Raw genomic sequence first — 21,200 nt, forward strand, 5'->3', positions numbered from 1 at the left:
GGCAATATGTTGGGGCCGCACTAGGCATCCATATAAAGTTTGAGTCTTTGTCGAGGAGAGGTCAATTAAAATTTTACTCGAAAATAGCAACATTAACTTTGAAATTGCATCTAAAATGACATGTCCAAATTTCAGGTCGCTACGGAGATGTGACGGACAAACGAACAAACTCACCACAGGACTTTGGTTCCATGGAGTTGGGATTTATGTCTCAATAAATGTAACATTAGTATATTGTGAATAAAATGAAGAAATAAATAAAAAAATAAACAAACACATGTATTTAAAATTTTATAAAATAATCATAGGTGAATTATAGAAAAAAATTGGAAATACCCTACAATAAGAAATACACAGGTACATATTTAAAAGTATTTACAATGAAAATTGATATCCATTTGGCAATTTTTGAGCCGAGTACGGCCCATTGTTTTGCTGTGTACTGTAGCTAACTTAATAGTTTAGTTTTTATTTTTTCTTCAATACAGGTATAATTTATACGCTTATAGAAAGTCAATATGTAATAAATAAACAAAACAACGCAAAGAGTCAGTTTTCAATAAATAATTACATATTCCAAAAATAATCTAATAAACTAACACAAATAAAATAATACTATTAGTTCCATATACTGCTATCTTCCATGCACTCACTCACCCAATAGTCATAGAATGGTTTTCCTACGTTTGGGCTCCTCTATAGCTTAGCGCATTATTATTCTGAGGTAACCAACTAACTAACCATCACGCCATTTTCCCAGAGGGGTAGGCAGAGAGGATAGAACGCCACACCACTCTGTCCTGGCACACTTCCTTTGCTTCCTTCACATTCATCTTCTCATGCACGCACGTCGATTATTCCGACTTTTCACATGACCACTTTCAAGAATTTGTTTTACTTGATCACGCCATGTCTTTCTCGGTCTTCCTCGACTTCTACAACCAGACACATTCGCATCATAAATCTTTTTAGCCGTTCTTTCATCATTCATTCGCTCCACACGACCGAACCATCGCAAAAGACCTTTCTTAATTTTGTCGATAATGCTTAACTCAGCCTTGCATTCTGCTCTAATTTCGACATTAGGGCACCTATCATACATTGTTTTTCCGCACACTCGCCTGAGGGATCGCATTTCAACAGAATTCAGTCTACTTTCGTCCCTTTTTTTCCAACTCCATGCTTCGCTTCCATACATTAGGGTTGGTACCAGAACTCCATTATGAACTGCTAATTTAGCCTCTTGCGATAGACACTTATTTGCTACGACAGACTTTAAGGCAGCCTTAACTCTGTTACCGGCACTAACCCTCCTTTCAATATCCTTGTCCATATTTCCATCTCTAGTAAACATACTACCCAGATATATTCTGAGGTTATATCTGATATTTCCTCGAGTGCCGTGAAGTGTAAATTGTGTTTATAAAAACGCACGCTGTCCACAGTTTAGCGGGTCAATGCGTAATAATTGTTACCCGCTAAAAGAATATGCGACAACATTTTAGATACGGGCGTTCCGTAATTCACCCATTTTCCGTCAATTGTTAATCCAATCTACGAACTCTCCCGATTAGTCTGGGTCTGCTGCAGCAAACCGTGCTTTGCTGTGACCCTCGGCTATCTAATACTCCAGCATTATCGACACAATCAAGAACAGAGTTCTGCGTCGGTTTGGACATGTGGAGCGAACGGCTAATACAATTTCCGATGCGAATGTTGATGGACACAGAAACCTAAAAAACATGGCATGACCAAATCAAACAAACACTTGAAGATGGAAACGTCAAATGTCATAATACTCGGTGCCTACGTGTTCCTACAAAGTCGGTCTCGTGGCGTAATGGTCAGAGCGTTTGCCTGCTATGCAAGAGGTCTCAGGTCTGATTACCGACATGGTTGATATGAAATACTCATTTAAAAGAGTGTTTTCACACTAGAATATTCCATATTCTCTAGCGGTGGCGGCTGAAAGGGTTAAAATTGGATTTTTTATTTAATAACTAGGTACACAAAAGAAGCACTTACACACTTCTGGTAGAACGATAAGGAGAAATCTCAGCAAAAAGTCCGTACAAGGTTTTCCCAGAGCATAAATTTTGTCAAACCCAAACCCGTACGACTTTTGCTTAGAGACATCTTTCATTAATTGCACCGAGGGTGTATTATATTTCGGAAGAGCGTATTAAGCTCTCAAGGACAAAAACTATTTTCAAGAAAGGAGTTAAGGACTGGATTTTCCTTAGTGGGAGGGATTTGAGTAGGAAATTCCTTGATGATTTTGCGAATGTTTGAGTTTACTGTTTGCCATATTGATGTGCCATATAAATATATAAAAAAAAAAAAAAATGTTTCTGATCCTATATTTGTGGTGATATACTTATGTGTATGTATCAACTAATTGCTCGTTCCATCTCAAAACACGACTTTTAGTCCCATGAAGTTGAGACTTAATAAATGAATGTATTTTTACAATAAAAATAAGTGCAAAAATTATTGTGAAATACATATTTATTTTATTTATTTATTTATTCATTGACATACATAAGTTTGCTGTACATTATTTGAGACATAAGTCCCAACTCCATAGGACTAAAAGTCCTGTGTTGAGATGGGACTGGCAATTAGTTGACAAAGGGACATGAGTATATCACCACAAATATAGAATCACAAAAATAAAAAATAATTTTAAAAAAAAAACATTTATATAAATGGTGCATTAATATGGTAAACAGTTAACTCAAACATTCGGAAAATCATCTAGGAGTTTCCTACTCAAACCCCTCCCACTAAGGAAAATCTCGTCCTTAAATACTTTCTTAAAAATAGTTTTCGTCTTTGAGAGCTTAATACGCTTTTCAAAAATATTGAACGCTCTCGGTGCGATAAATGAGAGATGCCTCTTTGGGTATTATTTATTTATTTATTTTGTTCATTAACGCCCAAAAGGCATTTACAAAAAATAAAAATGAAATACATGCTAACATACTAAATAATAAACAGAATATACAGAAAAAAAAAGTGAAATTAGTTACAAAGGATATAATAAAAAGTTTTACAAAGTAAAAAAAAAAAACAATAATAACAAAGGTATGCAAGATAAAACAGTAAGCATTTAAACAAAAAATGCAAAGATATAAGCTTATGAAATAAATTCTGTAAAGCAAACAATAAATAAAGTGTTACGGTAAGCAAGAAAGACATTTTTAAGTTAAATTAATAAACAAGCAAGCATATATTATCACGAAAAAATAAGAAATTAAAATATGTTTTTATAAAATGCGTATTTGCCAATACTACAATGCAATTTGATATAATAGTAAAAAATAAAAAAACAAGTATAAGGTAATAAAAATAAACAAGTAAGTATTTTTTAATTTATGAAATTAAATTGTCAATAATAGTTTGACGAGCAGCTACAAATAAACTTGAATATATTTAAAAATATTAATTTTTATTGTAATAAATAAATAAAAAATATCTACTTTGGCAAACAAATGTTTATCGCAGGAGGCTAAACTAGCAGTTCACAACGGAGTTCTAGTCCCAACTCTAATGTATGGGAGCGAAGTATGGAATTGGAAAAATAATGACAAAAGTAGGTTGAATGCTGTCGAAATGCGATCCCTCAGGCGAATGTGTGGTAAAACGATGTATGATAGGTGCACAAATGTCGAGATCCGTGAAGTGTGTAAGGCTGAGACATGCATTATTGACAGAATCAAGAAAGGGGTGCTGCGTTGGTTTGGACATGTAGAGCGAATGGACAGCGAAAGAACGGCTAAAAGGATCTACGATGCAAATGTTGATGGATGCAGAAAACGAGGAAGTCCGAGAAAGTCCATCAAATACTTGAAGATGGACATGTCAAAAGAAGGAATAATCGGCGTGCGTGCATAAGAAGATGTATGAATGTAGAGGAAGCGAGGTCTGTACGCCAAGATAGAGTGTTATGGCGTTCTATCCTCTCTGCCTACCCCTACGGGGAAACGGCGTGATGGTTTGTTGTTGTTGTTGTTGTAATAAATGTAAACATTTTTTATTTTGGTGTGTCCTACACTTAGTAAACAAAGAAATTGACAATATTTATGTATATACTGTTTGTTTACCCAATAAAATAAAATAAAATCAATTTTCTAATCTTACCACGATCGGATTCCTTCAAGAATAAATTAATTGACATAACATAAAACATAAGCCAAAAACGTTTTGCTTAGGTCTTGACATAGTAGATGTAGCTGTTTGCAGGTATTATGTTAAGAATAGTGGACTAAAAGTCAAGGTTCGACCTCCTTCTATAAAGAGGTTATTCCACCAATAATCGATAAATCACAACGAATAATTATTATTACGCAAGTCTTTGTTAAAGATAACGAACGTAATGTAAGCTCACCTCGAGCGTGGCGCGGCGTAGTGAAATGCCTGCTATGCAAGAAACGAAAATTGTTCCTATAAATACCAAAACGAACGACCGATTGACTATGAAAATTAACTGTATTTTTTTCTGAAATTATAAACATTAGTATTACTTAATATATTATTTGTTTATTTAAGACCTCAATTATGAAAGATACGTGGACTTATGGCTAATTTTTATTCTTTACTATTATATCAAACTGCAATGTAGTATTGGCAAATACGCATTTCATAGATACATATTTTTATTTCTATTTTTTTCGTGATAATATATGCTTGATTGTTTATTAATTTAACTTAAAAATGTCTTTCTTGTTTACCGTAACACTTTATTTATTGTTTGCTTTACAGAATTTATTTCATAAGCTTATATCTTTGCATTTTTTATTTATATGCTTACTGTTTTTTCATGCTTACTGTTTTTTCATGCATACTTTTGTTTTTATTTTTTTTATTTATTGGGGATATAACCAGTAATATATGTAACAAAAATACAACAAATAAAATATACAGAGAATAAAACCAATGACAGATATCCACAGAAATACATTAAATACACGTACAATACATACTCGTGTGTTTGTGTGAGTGTAAGTGAGTGAGAGGGTGGGTGAGTGGGTGTTATATTGGCATGAGAGTGGACATTATTATTGTTTTTTTTTTACTCTGTAAAACTTTTTATTATATCCTCTTTAACTAATTTCACACATTTTTTTGTAAATTCTGTGTTTATTATTTAGTATGTTAGCATGTATTTCATTGTTATTTTTTGTAAATGCCTTTTGGGCGTTAATTAACAAAATAAATAAATCAGTTTCTTCAACCTCAACAAAAAACTAATATTTTTAGTTTTATTTAACAATAGGGAAATATCAGGTTTTTAATTTTCAATATTAATTTAAAAAGGGTCTATAAAATTATGTCGAGCAAAAAAATTTTTTTGTAATTTTCAATTCTCGTGAAAACGGTTCTTTCCAAATGTTTGAAATTCAATAATTATAACAAGAAAAGTTAACTGGGCAGAATTACTTAGTTTAATAACAATACTTGTTCCAGCTAAGATTTGTAGACGGTACCACCTGTTTCGTAAAAAATGCATTATGTAACTTAGTAGACATTATAATAAAAATATGTTCATCTCCCTTCCCCTCCTTATCCTCTCTTCATACACCCTTTTCCTAATCCCGCCCAATTTACAATAACTTACTATTCTCAAATAAAATAAATATATTTCTTTTGATTATTTAACTACTATTACTATTTTTATCTCAGATGCCTATTTGAAATATAAATAAGAACTATTTTAAATGTTAATGACGTAAGGAACGCGGACTAAATTGTTGCGGTCATTCATTGGTTTGTTTCAATCATATGATGTCGTGATGGCAATTAGGTAAAACTAACATGTCTGAACATTTTATAAATTATCTCTGTTTATTAAATTAGCCATCTTTGTTTATTCTCAAATGTAAAAATATTTAAAAAAAAGTATATTGTTAAGTGTCCTCGGCACGGGTAACTCCAGTGAGGTCACATTATTTTAATTATTGAAAATAGTTTAAAATGGAAAAAATATGAATTAATAAAAATAAAATATTGAGGTAGCTACAGATAGTACAGAAGTTACGTTTACCGTCTTAATATGTACAGATGAAGATAGCGTTCAGAATTAAGTCCCAGGCCGATTACCTTTCTTTCCTATCTTTCCCTTGACTCATCTTTTTAATAACTTCCTTACATCAAGATAGAAGGAATACAAAAATAAAACATTTGGATTTGGAACAAAACAAAACAACATTCTGACACGTTACATTAGATTGCATAAAAATTCTTGGATTCGTCGCGCGTCGTTGTAAAAGTTATCATAAATCGTTACAGATTCAGAGTGAAGTTCAACATTCAGTGCCCAAAATTGAAGAAAATGCTCATCGCATTTAAGGTGGGTTATAATTAAGGCCCAGGCCGATTACCTTTCTTTCCTATATTTCCCTTGACTCATCTTTATAATAACTTCCTTATATCAAGATAGAAGAAATACAAATATATAACATTTGGATTTGGAACAAAAAAAACAACATTCTTACACGTTAAATCAGAATGCATAAAAATTCTTGGATTCATCGAGCGACGTTCTAAAAGTTATCATAAATCTTTAAATAATTTACAGTGAAGTTCATCATCCAGTGCCCAAAATTGAAGAAAATCCTCACCGCATCAAACGTAGGTCCATTTCCGTGCTCCTTTCCTTTATTCAAATATTTCCATCTTTTACAAAACTGAATGAAATTAGTTTTTTAGCTACAGTCCGCTTTTCGTAACAGATAGAGCTTGCGTATTAAAAATAATTCATTAAAATACTTGTGTTACACACATGATGAAGAATGTAGAATAAAGTAATGATTTCGGAAGGTGATAGGAAAAAGATCCGGAAAAAAAAAGGAATAAATAAATGAAAATAAAATTGAGGGATGTTAACGTTCTAAGGACATATTCTATTGTTTTTGGCAAAATGGTGAATGATACATAATAATACATACATATATTACTATTATGTTAGGTTTTTATACATAATAACACATACATGTATTACGATTATGTTATTATATTAGCTTATGTTAGGTTTTTGTTCTTTCATTGTGCGTTTTGTAATATAAATAATATAAATTTTCATAAATTAATTATAAACATAAATACGTAGTGTTTAAAACTGTCTGAACATTTTGTTAATTATTTCTGTTTATTAAGTTTGTCTTCTTTGTTTATTCACAAATGTAAAAATATTAAAAAATATATTTATTGTTAAGTGTTCTCGGCACGGAAAACCCCAGTAAGATGACATTATTTTTTAAATTAAATATTGTTTGTAAGATAAAAAATATGAATAAATAAGAATTTTATTTTTTATTTTGATATCACTGAAATTCTTAATTGCACAAAATAATTGGCGAGTTCGGGCACCAGTACCCCCCTGTGCATCACAAAATCGCGGACCGCATCATAGATGAAACAAGGAAGAGGAAAATGTGTGTATAATTGCTGTTGACTTACGCTAATTTGCCTTATACTCGTAAAACAACAAGAATACTTTTGACATTCGCAAATTTTCCGATAGTACATTACCTTGGGCCAACCAACAATAATAATTGCGTAAGAAATGCTTGTGTCAATACTCGTCCCATATAATATGTAAGTACAAAATATACTTTGCATACTAAATAGATTTTGTTTAATAATGTCAAAAAAATGCTGTTTCAATTTAAATTGTTTTACCGTAATTAAATACGTTGTATCACTCAGGTATAATTATATACAGGCATAGAATTAAGAATAGTCCAGAAGGAGCGTAGAATCATATTTTAATACATCGGACTGTGTCCAATAATTCACCCACTATGTCTTACTTTCGCCGCGCGCATTTCTGATGTCGCCGCGTAATGTTTCACGATGGGAAAAAATATAATTATAACACAAATGTAAGGTAAAAAAATGCAATCTATTAATTTCTCTAAAATTTTTTTGTGCACACGGAAATATTGATTGACACAACAGAGTAGATAAGTAAAGGGCCATTTAATAAGAGAATTTGAATTAATGAACTTTAAACATAAAATATCAAACAAATTTTATTTTACATAAAACGGACATTTAACAATATTTGACGTTTTCAAGATAAAGTCGGTCAAATGTCCACGATAGAGTTGTTTAATCCGAGATCCAATTTTTATTAATTCTCTCATTAGATGAGCAAAGTAAGGTAAAAAAAATTACTACGAAGACAGCATCTATATTATATATTTATTCCCGAAGCAATCTTATACAGTGGTCTCTACTCCTCGATAGAATCCAATTATGGAGCTTCATCTTAAATAAAGACGTTGTTTTGGAGAACTTAATATGTTCATCCAAGACGTTGAACATTTATGAAACCATACAATTAATAAACAGATTATTAAACATATATAAAAATAAGTCTAGTGTCTAATTGTAAGAGTGCAAATGATTGAATTTTAACCCTTCTTACTTTTCACTCCACACTTCCACAAACATCATTAAGATCGAATCCGAAATAAATTCTTGAAAGTTCTCAGCCATAAAGCACGTGTAACGTTCGGTTCGTATGATGACTCTTTCTCTCTCCATAATCTGACTTCTCTCACCAAACTGGAACTGTTTCTAACATGTGAATCTTATTAGTCAAATCTAGTCACTTCAAATCTGAGCATGCGTTGGCAATGCCCGGAGTATGTATATCATCTTCTTCCTCTAACGCACTATTCACCGGTAAAAAGCGTTGTCTATCTCGCTCAAATGACGATCTTAGGAGATATGACATATTTCATAGAAATTCAGGGTAAAGAATTGTGCAAAACAACATGCACGGGGACGATCGCGCATGCGTAGACAAGTTGAGAAAATCGTCCGCTAGAGTCGATCTCGCTAGATCTTTTGGCGCTAGTATTGAATATGTTTACGAGTATAATAAAGCAACGAATCCCTGTTTCTTTGTACCTATAACATATTATTACTATTTGTAATATTACTAATTTATTTCCACATATTTTTACTTGGCAGTGCACTGCACTTATGCACATACTAAAGAACCGCCTCTGATTCTTAACTGCCCTACCAGATTTACCAGACAAGTCTGATTTTTTTACAGACCTGTCCCATCCAATAACTTCGCTCAAAATTCCTTCATTAACTGTAGCTGCACAGAATATAACAAAAATTTGTTCCTCCTTTGATATATTCAATTCAAAACTTTATCATAAATAAAATAAATAAAACAACTTTGTTTTTAATTACTAATTTATTTATTTTTTCCACCGACCGGTTTCAAAGCTAACAAGCTTCTTCGTCAAGGTTTACGTAACTTATGAATTAATTCCTATTTTATTTTATCATGTAAACTAGATACTACACGTGGACCCAATAAATCAAGTCTTTTTTCCTTACAAGGGTGGTAATTTAATATCAATATTTTCAAAGCTAGACAAGAGAGGATTAAAAGAAGTATTGTTTATTTGGTTATTAATATTTTTTTTCTTATTATGAATTGCTTTTTTAATTTCTATGATTTCTAAGTTGTCTTATTTTCATATTTTATTTTCAACATGAAGTATTTTTAATCCAGTGTCATTGTTGAATTTATGATTCAGATCAGATAATTTGCGAATTCAGAAAAATTAATATTATTTAAGCATCGTAAGTGTTCTTTTACTCTAATATTAAAATTTCTTTAAGTTTTTCCAATGTAGATTGAATCGCAATCATTACAATTTAATTGGTATATCCCAGATTTATTATATTTATGAACTTTGTCTTTGTGATTTTTTAACAATGTTCCTATATTATTAGTTGTGTAGAAAGCTGGTTTAATGTTTGATAGTAGGGAAACTTTATCGTTTTTTCTTTTTTTTTTTTATTACAAATACTTACATTAAATATGTATCACGATCACGTTATTCTCCTGCCTCTATTCTTTAAAGAAATTTTAAGGATAATCTTCTCAACATAATCCCTCCTTTTTCCTATTTTATTCTTATCTTTTATCCCAATCTTTTTTTATCCTTTTCACCCCTTTTAACGCTTTGGGAGCAAAATCATCATTATTTAATTTGACTCTCGTATAATATATATATTTTTTATATACTCGTACATATAATTAATCTGTTCATTAGTATATCTATAAAAAGTATTAAATAGTCGTGAAAAACTTTAATTGGACTCATTTAATAAATTTTGTGTTGTTTTTCCAAATTAAAAAAAAAACATAACACTCTACTTTTTAACTTGACCTATTACCTCCGTATTAGATTTTATATTTAGTAGACGCTGTTATAATTTAAAAAAAAGAAAATATTTAACCGGCAGGTAAATAAATAAATATTAAGTGGTTTAAAAAAAAATATATATATTTCAAATAAAAATAGTGTATTTATATAATCCATTAGTTTACAATCCACAAATTGCTTAACATGTTTGATATTAGTTTGCAGAATAATTATGTAAACAGGTTTTCTATCCATCGTTTAAGTTCATTACTAGCTGTTGCTTTGACCGAAGAGTCAAACTCCAAATGAGTAGAAGTTACTTAACCAGTCTGAAGACTGGTGAACTTTAGTTCTGTTTTTTTGTTTGGCCTGTGAACTTTAGTTGGCTTTTGTATCGAGCGTGTTTAAAACGAGGTGAACTTTAAACTGAAATACAAAAAGAAAATTTGTGCGATTGAGTTAAGTATTTAATGATGCAGCACTATTTTAACGAAAACGAATATCTTTTGTTATTCAAAGGAGACTTATGCTAACTACAGTTCAGGCAACGCAAAAAGATACTTTTGACAGACGATTGCAATAGTGCTGTGGCAGTCTTTTTTCTTTTGATTTTCGATAGAGATTTTTTCGTTTTGAATAATTTTCCTTCAGATGGAGTGGAAAGAAACGGAATTTAACATTTATAATAATAGCTCAATACTTACTAAAAATAAAACTATTTTAAAATAAAAAAAAATACCTAAAAGCAGTTAAATTATTTCTTTAATTTGGTCCTTTAAGAAGAATACGAAAGTCAAGGTAAGATAAAATAATCATCATCATTCCTTTTTCGCACCTAATGGTGCATAGGGCACTGAATCGGTACACCAATCGCAGCATATCTTGATCATTTTTTGTTACGTAAAGGTAAGATGATCACTCTTACGCTTCAGGTACCAGTCCAGGGACTATGAAAACATTCTGGTGTGAAAACACTTTTTCAAGTGTTTAATAATCTCATGCCAAAGTATTTTATAAGTGAAATTATATTAAATAGAAATGTACATAAATATAGGACAAGAAATAGAAATAGGATAAGACTACCACTTAAGAAAAAAACAAAATCACAAAATAGCTTAATGTATAAAGGGTTAAAACTGTATGATGAGATGCCTGAAAGTATGAAGAATGAAAGAAAACTTACGGATTTAAAAAAAAAATGTTATGTTTATTGTAATAATGTAGTTATGTAAGAAATATTTAATAAGTATTTGCTATAATTGTAAATATATTAGTTAATATACAATGTAATATTAACTAACTTAAGTAAATAAATAAAAAAATAAAAATAAATATTTCATATCAACCGTGTCGGGAATCGAACCCGAGACCTCTCGCATGGCAGGCAAACGCGCTGACCATTACACCACGATGCCGACAAGACCGGCAGATTACGCCATTTCAAATTTAGATAGAATAATACAAGCAAAAAAAATATTATATGTTGTTATTATTTAAAATTACGAGTTCATTAAAATAAGTAATAAATGAAAGGCTTTAATTTAATAAGTAAATTTGTTTATTTTTAGCAACAGTTCTTCAATAAATGCACTTTAACTTATTAAAAATGAAGAAATTGTAAGACAAGAAAAGATTCAAGAATTACTAACTATCACTAAATCAAAAAATCAGTCAAGTTTTTATTTTTTATGTTGGAAAATGGCAATACAGTAACTATTTTACAATACAGCCGATTTTTGACAGAATTTTCGGACGTTCACTAATGCTATTGTGTACACACTTGAATTGAAGGTTTTCCTGTAATTTGAATTATTTAATACCAAAAACACGTACGACTTTTGCTCAGAGGAATTTTTCTTTTGTGGCCTCAGAAGTGTTCAATGTCATGAACATATTAAGTTCTCTAAAACGAAAGCTATTTTCGGAAAGAGTGTACAAGTTTGGATTTTGTCTAAGGGAAGAGACCATTACAGGAGACTGTTGCGTGATATTTCATAGATTTATACACTATTAAGCGTGTTATATTTTTTTTTAATTTGCGCTATTATTTAATATTGTACATGCTTCCACTTTTTATGTTGTATCCCAACTCGACACAGGGCTCTTGGCTTTATAGGGTTTGGAATACCTTTTTTCTTTCTAATATATGTTTATCATATAATAATAATAAACAAAAATGACACATCACCTTAACGTTTATTCTACAAAATGTTTTGAGAAATATTTGATAAGTATCCAGGCGAATCAATGAGGTTGTACTTTTTGATCTTCAATAGTTCAACAGATGAATGGAATCGTGACATGCTGAATCATCCAGGAAGACTGAATCTCTAACTCTTGTTTTAAATACTTCACAAATCCAAAAAAACGTGTATGACTCAGTGAATGTAACGAGCAAAATTACTGACATTGACGATAACTCAATGCAAAATAACAGGTTATGAGAGTTTTTATAAAAATAACTGTCGAAATGTCTCGCAAAAAAATTAAGAATTACTTAATGGTCACATCAATTCACACAATACAATATTCTACATATCGTCATGATTGTATAACAACGACGCATGTGATTTTTTTCAACTTTACATGCGAGCGGTTTAAAATTCGTTTTGACACTATATGTCATAACTTGATAAGTTCAAAAGTATATCTTTTGATACTTGGGTTATATAGTTTATTAACGGTGATTGTCTTGTCCGGAAAAACGAGCTGAGAGATTTAGGTGTGATTATGGATGAAAAACTCTTATTTGATTCCCATATTTAGGCGTCTATAAATAAGGCTTACAGAAATCTGGGCTTTATTATACGCACCACTCAACCATTCAAAACAACCGCATCCCTCAAAATCTTATATAATGCATACGTTCGCAGCCATCTTGAGTTTGCATCTGTTGTTTGGAATCCTCGATATACAATTTATATATCACAGCTAGATAAAAGACAGAATAGATTCCTTAAACTTCTGGATCATAAATCTCTTACATATTTTGACTCGTATGAAGACTCTTCTTCCTTTCATAGTTTAATTTCCCTTACTAAACGTAGAAGCATTCCTGATCTGTCTTTCCTCTTCAAAGTTTTGAACAATTTTATCGATAGTCCATATCTCTTAAAGCGTATTTTAATCAATTGTCCCGTAAAGTCAACACGACAGGTTCATTTTTTTATAATTTATTGCCCAAAAAAAATTATGTTCAAAACTCGTTTATTTATCGGAGCTGCTCCAAATTTAATTAACTTTATCCCCATTTAAATATTTTAAATACAACATTTTGTGACTTAAAAAAAAAACTTTTTGAAACGCTGTAAAATGAAACATTTGTCAGTGTGTAATAAGTTTATGTTCCTTTAATTATGTTTATTTTATTATAATATCAAAATTTTGAATTGGTCAACTATATTATGAAAATCCCTCTCCTCCACTCCTCCGCTCTATTTCCTCATCCCTTAACCTTCTTAAGAGCTCTTTTTTTTTCTCATGTGTTGTATAAATATTTTTTTTTCTTTACTGTGTAACATGTTCTCTCATTATTTTGTGAAAAACTTTGACTGGATGTATGGACTATTTTTTATATTTTGTATTCTTACATAACAACTGTTGTTTTTCCTTAATAAATAAAAAAAACATATATTTATATATATATTTAAAACCTGGAATAAAAAGCCTTTAAAAATTATTTCAAGATCAAAGATAAAAGAAAGTCAATGACGCATTTTTTGCACACCCATCGTTTTCAACGATCACGACGATATGTAAAAAATGTAAAAGCTAATCGAGTAGAGATTAGGCGGCCTCCTAGTGGGTTAGCAGTGGCAAACGGTGATTATATTTACAGGTAAGGTATTAAAAAAATAAATTATTTGTACCTACATAGTAGGTACATAATAAAATGTAAGTGATATATACTATAAATTGTTATTTTTTCTGTGGTTCTGTATGCAACAACAACTCTCATGTATGTAATCAACTCAAACGATGCAACTACGCGATTAATTATGGTAGCTATATTATCCATTAATTTGACATATAACCAATATAAAAGTTTATAAAAAATAGCACAATGAACTTAGTCAGTATTAGGTATTCTTATTACGATTGAAATATCAACTAGCCGATTTGTTCTAGAAATGAATAATGCCAAAAATAGCCGCGTCGAGCGCCACATGTGTTGCGAGTCATATGTCAAAAGTTTCACTTCAAAGAAAAATAGTCCTTAAGAAATTATGTTTGAAATACTGTTTTCCAAATCGAGAATCTTTAAAGTATTTGTGTAATCTGCAAGTTTACTCTAAAAGAAAAATCCCTCCACTGGCACTGGGTTTAACATGTTCAAAATATAGTACACTTATTTGTATGAATAAATAAGCTGGAGTAATCGGCTAGTTCGTTGGCTCATTGTTGACGCTGGGCGCGTTTTATTAATATCTGGAAAAAAATACAAATGATGGTAATGGTTTATAAGAAATTGTAATTATTTGTTTGTTTTTCTGTAAATAAAGTTACCGTGAAACATCATTTTGGATAGTCAAATATAATCGTAAGCTGCGCATAATCGCTTCTATACACGGTTCGCCCCTGCCGGTTAGTGCATTTAAATGCCATTAAATAAAAAAAATAATTGTAATAGAATAAAAATCAGATCTTAATTTGTTTCGACAGAGGAAAAACATTTTTTTTGAGAGAAGAATACGCAAGTCTAGGCATTTACTGGCCTTATGACCTGTCGTTGGCTGGTTTAAGTGGCCACTTTACACACTGTGTAACATTCACCATTCTGCCTATGTTTAAACATCTACGTTTACTAAAATCTTCCACCTGTTGACTTTTGTGATGTAAAAAAGCTGAAACTTTTATAATGCGGGTGAGATACATCCGGCTGAACCATGAGGAAGTTCAGTGTCTTTAAAAAGAAAATATTTGTCCATTTAGAGACAATTTTGTTTTTTTTTATGTATCGTATGTTCAGCGCTATGAATTTTTTAAGTTTTGTTTTTCTGAAGTAACTTCGCGTGTGACGTCAGAGGTTTTTCTCTGTCAGTTCTTTCAATTGGTTCGTTTGTTATTGACGTTATTACTTGTTATATAAATACCATTAGGTTAATTTTGCAGTAAAACAGCAATGCAATTACAGGGTAACATAAAAACGCTTTTGTGAATCATACTTTATTACCTGTTTCTATATAGGTATGAAACACGTTTAAATGTACCTAACAAATACTACTTTGAGATAAATTATACATATTATAGTATACGCTAATGCATTTCTACCAATGGTTCTGAATCATAGTTAAATGTATAAAACACGTATTAAATACCTCAAAGATAAAAATTGAAAATATTTAATATATTATTTATTTATTGACGGCCGTTGGCCAATTTGTACAAAATGCATAACATTGGTAAAATACACAGTACAATGTATAAAGGGAAAGTATAATATTGTTGCGCGATATTGGATAGATTTATATACTACCAGCGAACGTTGTCTTGGCCGAACGTTGATTTGCCTGCTTTTAGCTTGGAATGAGACTTCTCATTGATAAGTAGGTACCTAGGTTCTTGTTTATGATTGAATTCCAAAACTAAAAATTATTAATATTCAAATATTGAATTCTTTTTGCAAAAGTTAAACTCGGCTTTTCTCACTAACAAGGGTGCACTTTAATCATGAATGCGATTTTCAAAAATGGAATTTTTCAGTTAATATTAATTTACTTTTACCGAAAATTCAGTAAAAAGAAATAAATGGGATGAAATTATAAGGAACGTAAGCAAAGAATCTGATAGGGATCCATTAAAACAAATGTTGTTTTCAAACATTAAAAAACAAACTTTTCTTAACTAAAAAAAACAACATCCTACCATTTTTTGTATATGTATTCTCATATATAGGTCAATAAAAAAATGTTTATGCTTTTAACTTTTTTTTAACAGACTCGCTTGAAAATTTTAATTACTACGAATATGCGCAGCGCAAAGATCTACATTTCGCTGAAAACCGCACTAAATCTGTTAAGCCGTTTAGGAGGAGTTCAGTGACATCACACGTATAGATGAATAGTATATTTAAAGATTAAGCAGGTTGTCCAGCTATTTATTATAATAATTTATGTTTACGTAATGATTGGTATTTTTAGTACAATATTTAATGTTTGGTATTTAACATTAAATATTTAATACTTGATACTTAATATTCAATATATAATATTTTGGATTTAATATTAAATATTTCATAATACATATTGCATTTTTTAAATTGAATATTTATATATTATTGAATATTTGATATTAAATATTGAATATTTGATATTGAATATTTAATTTGACATTTCACCACAAATTTTGTTTTAACTATGCTTTTTTATGGTCTTTGTCCTTCAAAATTGTATAAAACTTCATGACATTTACAAATAAATTAACGTTTCGTCAACGTCACCAGTCCACATCACGTTTGCACTCATTTTGACAGCTTTGACAGGTAAACATGTTCACTGCTACACGAGAAAAACCGTTCGAAGACGGTTCGCACCGCTATAACGACCGTCTTGCAAATGACGGCACCGATGCACACAATCAACCATTGGCATTGGCTTGTACCGACGACGTTTTAATGACGTCCTCCACCGCCAAATGACGGCCGCTAGATGACAGCACCGTGTTCTTAGAAAGCTTTAGAACAATGGTCAAAAATTAACCGAAATGTGACTATCCGTTATCTGATTTTAAGCCATTTCTGATGCCTACATAATCATAATTATTAAATTGTCGGTGAGATTTATTTGTTTCAAATTTTTTAAGGTTAAAAACTATCCATTTGCACTCTTAAAATTTACAACAAATTACGTTTTTTTTATTGTTCATATTACAAAGTTTGGGAACCAATTGTTTCAAGCCAAATCATATAAACGTTAGGCGTATCTCACAATTTCCTTCCGTATTTGTTAGTGAATTAATTATGTTTAAACATTTGTTTAGTTAGAAAATACTATTAATAGTATTTTCTAACTAAACATAAGAAAGACCGACACAACATCACAAAACAAACGTGTTTGTCTTTTTTATGTATTATTTATAATTTTTAATTTTAATATTAAAAAAATGGCGCTATTTTCTTCTAGTTGTGGTAGAGCGGGTTTTGAATCTCGGACCTCCGGATTTGGGGACCACAAATGGCTTAAGAGGAAACGCGGTCTGACCTTTGTTCATATAAACGTGTTCCCGTATTTTCGCACTAGAGTAGTTTTTTTACACACGATATTAATCATTTTGCTTTTTTGAAGAATTGTTTGTTATGGGAATTAGGAATATCCAAAAATCAAAAACGCGCCCGAATTTGTCTGCCGTCTTCAGACGTTCGGTATACAAATATGATCAATAATTTTAAGAAACGGAAAAAACCGAGTGATTTTTTTTTATTTTGGTGCTTTTTCTAAAAAAAAAAGGCTGTTATGTTTTGACTATAAACTATAAGTAATCAGAACCTATCCTGTCGGCCTCGTGGTGTAATGGTCAACGCGTTTGCATACCATGCAAGAGGTCACAGGTTCGATTCCGGACATGGTTGATACGAAATATTTTGAATTTTTAAATATTTTTTATTTATATACAATAAAAATAAATACTTTACAAAAAAATGTTTTTACAATAAGCACGTTCAATACCATTTCCTTTTTATTTATGGATGTAGCCCACTCCATTGGCCCACAGGCACGTTCAGAGTGTCAGTGTATTATTTATTTTATATATATTTTTCTGAGTAACACATCGTGTCTTAATGCCGAAAATCCTCTGACTGTCAAATCTGTCGTAATCTTATTAATTATACCTGTCTCAGATTTCCATTCTCGCCTGATTTCATCGTTTGTAACCCTGTCATACATTGATTTCCCATGTGTCAGATTTACCGTGTGGACGTAAGAAAACATTTGTTATATCCGATTTCCCGTAGCATTGAACTTCCTCAATATATAAATAATAAATATTAGTATTTCTAGGTCATAAAACGTAAGTACGCGACCTAGAACAGGTGGTAATATCTTAATTCCTAAATTAAAAACAACTACCGCACAACATCATTATACTTACAGAGGAATACTTTTCTTTAATGAAATGAACAAAGATAATAAAAAGTACAGTCAAGAATACAATTTATTTAAGAAAGAAGTGAAAAGTTACATCTTTAATTCTTATTTCTGAAACACTGATTAAAAACATCGTTTATATATTTTTTTGTAATTTATACATGTTATCCTTAAAATATCATTAATTAAAATAAAATAAACTATAGTAAAACGTCACTCCTCATTATGTTCACAAGAATCGTTTATTTCTTTTACGTAATGGGAAACGTTACTGTAAATTTATGTATTTAATTAATGTAAAAAATAGTGTTTAGTTTTAATATTGTATTTTTATTTGTTATTAATAAAACATATAAAAAAATGCAAATGGTAGAAAGTATCTTAGTAAATACCGACCGTATTTTACGGACGATATGACACATCGAACCAGAAGACGCACCCCAACATTAGGTAAAATTTTCAGCAAAAAAAGTGCGTCTTATGGTCTGAAAAATACGGTAACTTAAACGATTAATTTCTTTAAAATCTAAGCGAAAAGTTTGAATATTCTTTAAAAGTTGGCCCATGCGTAATTATTATTATTTTCTGTTCGTGATATCATAGAATTTTTCACTTTGTGAGAATGTTCTGTTATTTGCACGTGATAAACTTGCCTGAAGCGGTATTTTGGCAAATTTCTATAATTACGTCATTATTGTAATAACCAACAAAACAGTGACTTAAAGCGCGTGAAAACTGAAGAAATAATATTGTACAGTAAATGTTATTAAATATTTGTATATAACCACTTACCGACTTTTCCATGTCTACCGGTTTCGAAACGTACCCATCTCGTCGTCAGGACAGTAATTAAACCAACATGCAAAACCCACTAAACACCTTCAACGTAGTTGTTGCACAAAAATATAAAGCCAACACGACATGCATTTTAATAAGGACATGCACTTATTAGGACAAACATTCACTGATTAAATTATGAATAAATTCTATGTTGTTTCAAAAATTGCTTATTATAATGGATATAAAATTGACTTAATAAAAACTTTTTTTCAACAGAGAACTAAAGAAAAAATCAATCAAACAATTTTTGTATCCTGTCAACAGTAATAATAACAAAAATAATAATGATAGTAAATGGAAAATAATTCTTTACGTAAATACAATATCCACAAACGTATAAATTTTTTTATCAAATAATATCAAACCTGCTTTTTATACAAATAACAATATTGGTAAATTATTGCTTCATAATAAAGATAAAAATTTAAATTTATTTCAACAGAGAGGGAAAACATTTTTGGGAAGAAAATATGGAAGTCTAGGCATTTACAGGGTTTATGACCTGTCATTAGCTGGTTTAAGTGGCCACTTTACACACCGTGTAACACTCACCATTCTGCCCATGTTTGACCATCCACATTTCCTCAACTCTTTCATCTGTTGAGTTTTTCAGCCGGATGAATCTCACCCACGTGATTAAGGTTTCAGCTCTTTGACTTCACAAAAGTCAGCAGATGGAAGAGTTGAGGAAATGTGGATGTTCAAACGTGGTGAATGGTGAATGTTGCACAGTGTGTAAAGCGGCCTCCGTGGTGTAGTGGTCAAGACGCTTGACTCACGCTCGGAAGGTTCCGGGTTCGATTCCCGGTGAGAACACAAAAATTAAAAAATGTGATTTTTCTCAAGTCTGGGTGTTCTGTGATATAATTCACCACTTTAATTGGGCCTCCTGGTCTGTTGTGGTGCAAAAAAAATGTGGCTACTTAAAACAGCCAATGACAGGTCATAAGCCCTGTTAATGCCTAGACTTCCATATTCCCTTCTCAAAAATGTTTTCCCTCTCTGTTGAAATAGATTTAAATATGAATAACTCTCTAGGGAGTAAATCCAGCCAGTCTGCGAGGATTTGGACATACTCAAACATTTTTGAAGATAAAAATTGTTTATTTAATAATTTAGGTGTTAACTAATTAAAATGAAATTCTTGTCCTTTAGTTTACGTTGGAAGAACATAAAGAAATTTTGATATTCGTGTTTAAAACATATGAGGTGTCTTCACAATAATAATTTCTCTAAATTATCAAATTACCTAATCAATTTAAATCATGACTTTAGTAAAAATACAGGAGTTAAAATCTTAAATTCAGCAAATAAAGGGTTAAATGTAAATAATATTGAAATATTTCAATTAGGAAAGCTATAAAAAATAATGTTCCTTTGATCAATAATCAAACAACCTTTCCATGTAGTCCGTTATACGATGTTCCACTGAAGTGGTCACTCTAAACATATTAGGCTCACCCCCCTCCCCTCCATTCCCTCTACCTTTTTCCAAATATTTCTCAAACAACATATAATATTTTCATCATTTAATCAGTGCATGTTTGTCCTAATCAGTGCATGTGATTATTAAAATGCATGTCTTGTTGGTTTTATATTTTTTAATTATGGTGAAGGTGTATAGTGGGTTTTGCATGTTAGTTTAATTATTGTCCTGACGAAGAGATGGGTACGTCTCGAAACCGGTAGACATAGAAAAGTCGGTAAATGGTTATGTACAAATATTAATAACATTTAGTAAAATTTTTGACCACAAAGTTAATTCTTTAAATAATAATAATAATATTGTTTATATTCATAGTACGTAATATAATGTTATATTTCTAATAAAAACGGACAGTTATTCATTGGTGCGAGCAGCTTGAGAATACAGTTACAATGGATGCTTAGAAAAAATCTGAATAAGGAAATCGAGTGGCGATAAGTTCGCCCCGTAGTGTAGTGTTGGCGCTTTCGCCTACCATGCTTGAGATCCCGGGTTCGATTCCTGGCAGGATGGACGTAAAATATTTATTAAGAAGGTGGTTCTACACTGCAATAGTTCATGTTCCTGGACTGGCACCTAAACCGTAACCTTTCCCTCGTGCAA

The 21,200-nt window shown here is 30.9% G+C and overlaps 1 protein-coding gene across 1 annotated transcript in view; it reads right to left on the reverse strand.

The window, feature by feature from the left end:
• The window catches only part of LOC148283965 (uncharacterized), a 100,846-nt gene that overhangs the window by 69,019 nt on the left and 10,627 nt on the right, over positions 1 to 21,200 (reverse strand). The window lies entirely within an intron of this gene.

Source organism: Micrasema longulum, unplaced genomic scaffold (genome assembly GCF_059751315.1).
Source record: "Micrasema longulum isolate JH-2025_06_02 unplaced genomic scaffold, ASM5975131v1 h1tg000174l, whole genome shotgun sequence".
In the NCBI taxonomy this organism is placed as follows: Eukaryota; Metazoa; Arthropoda; class Insecta; order Trichoptera; family Brachycentridae; genus Micrasema; species Micrasema longulum.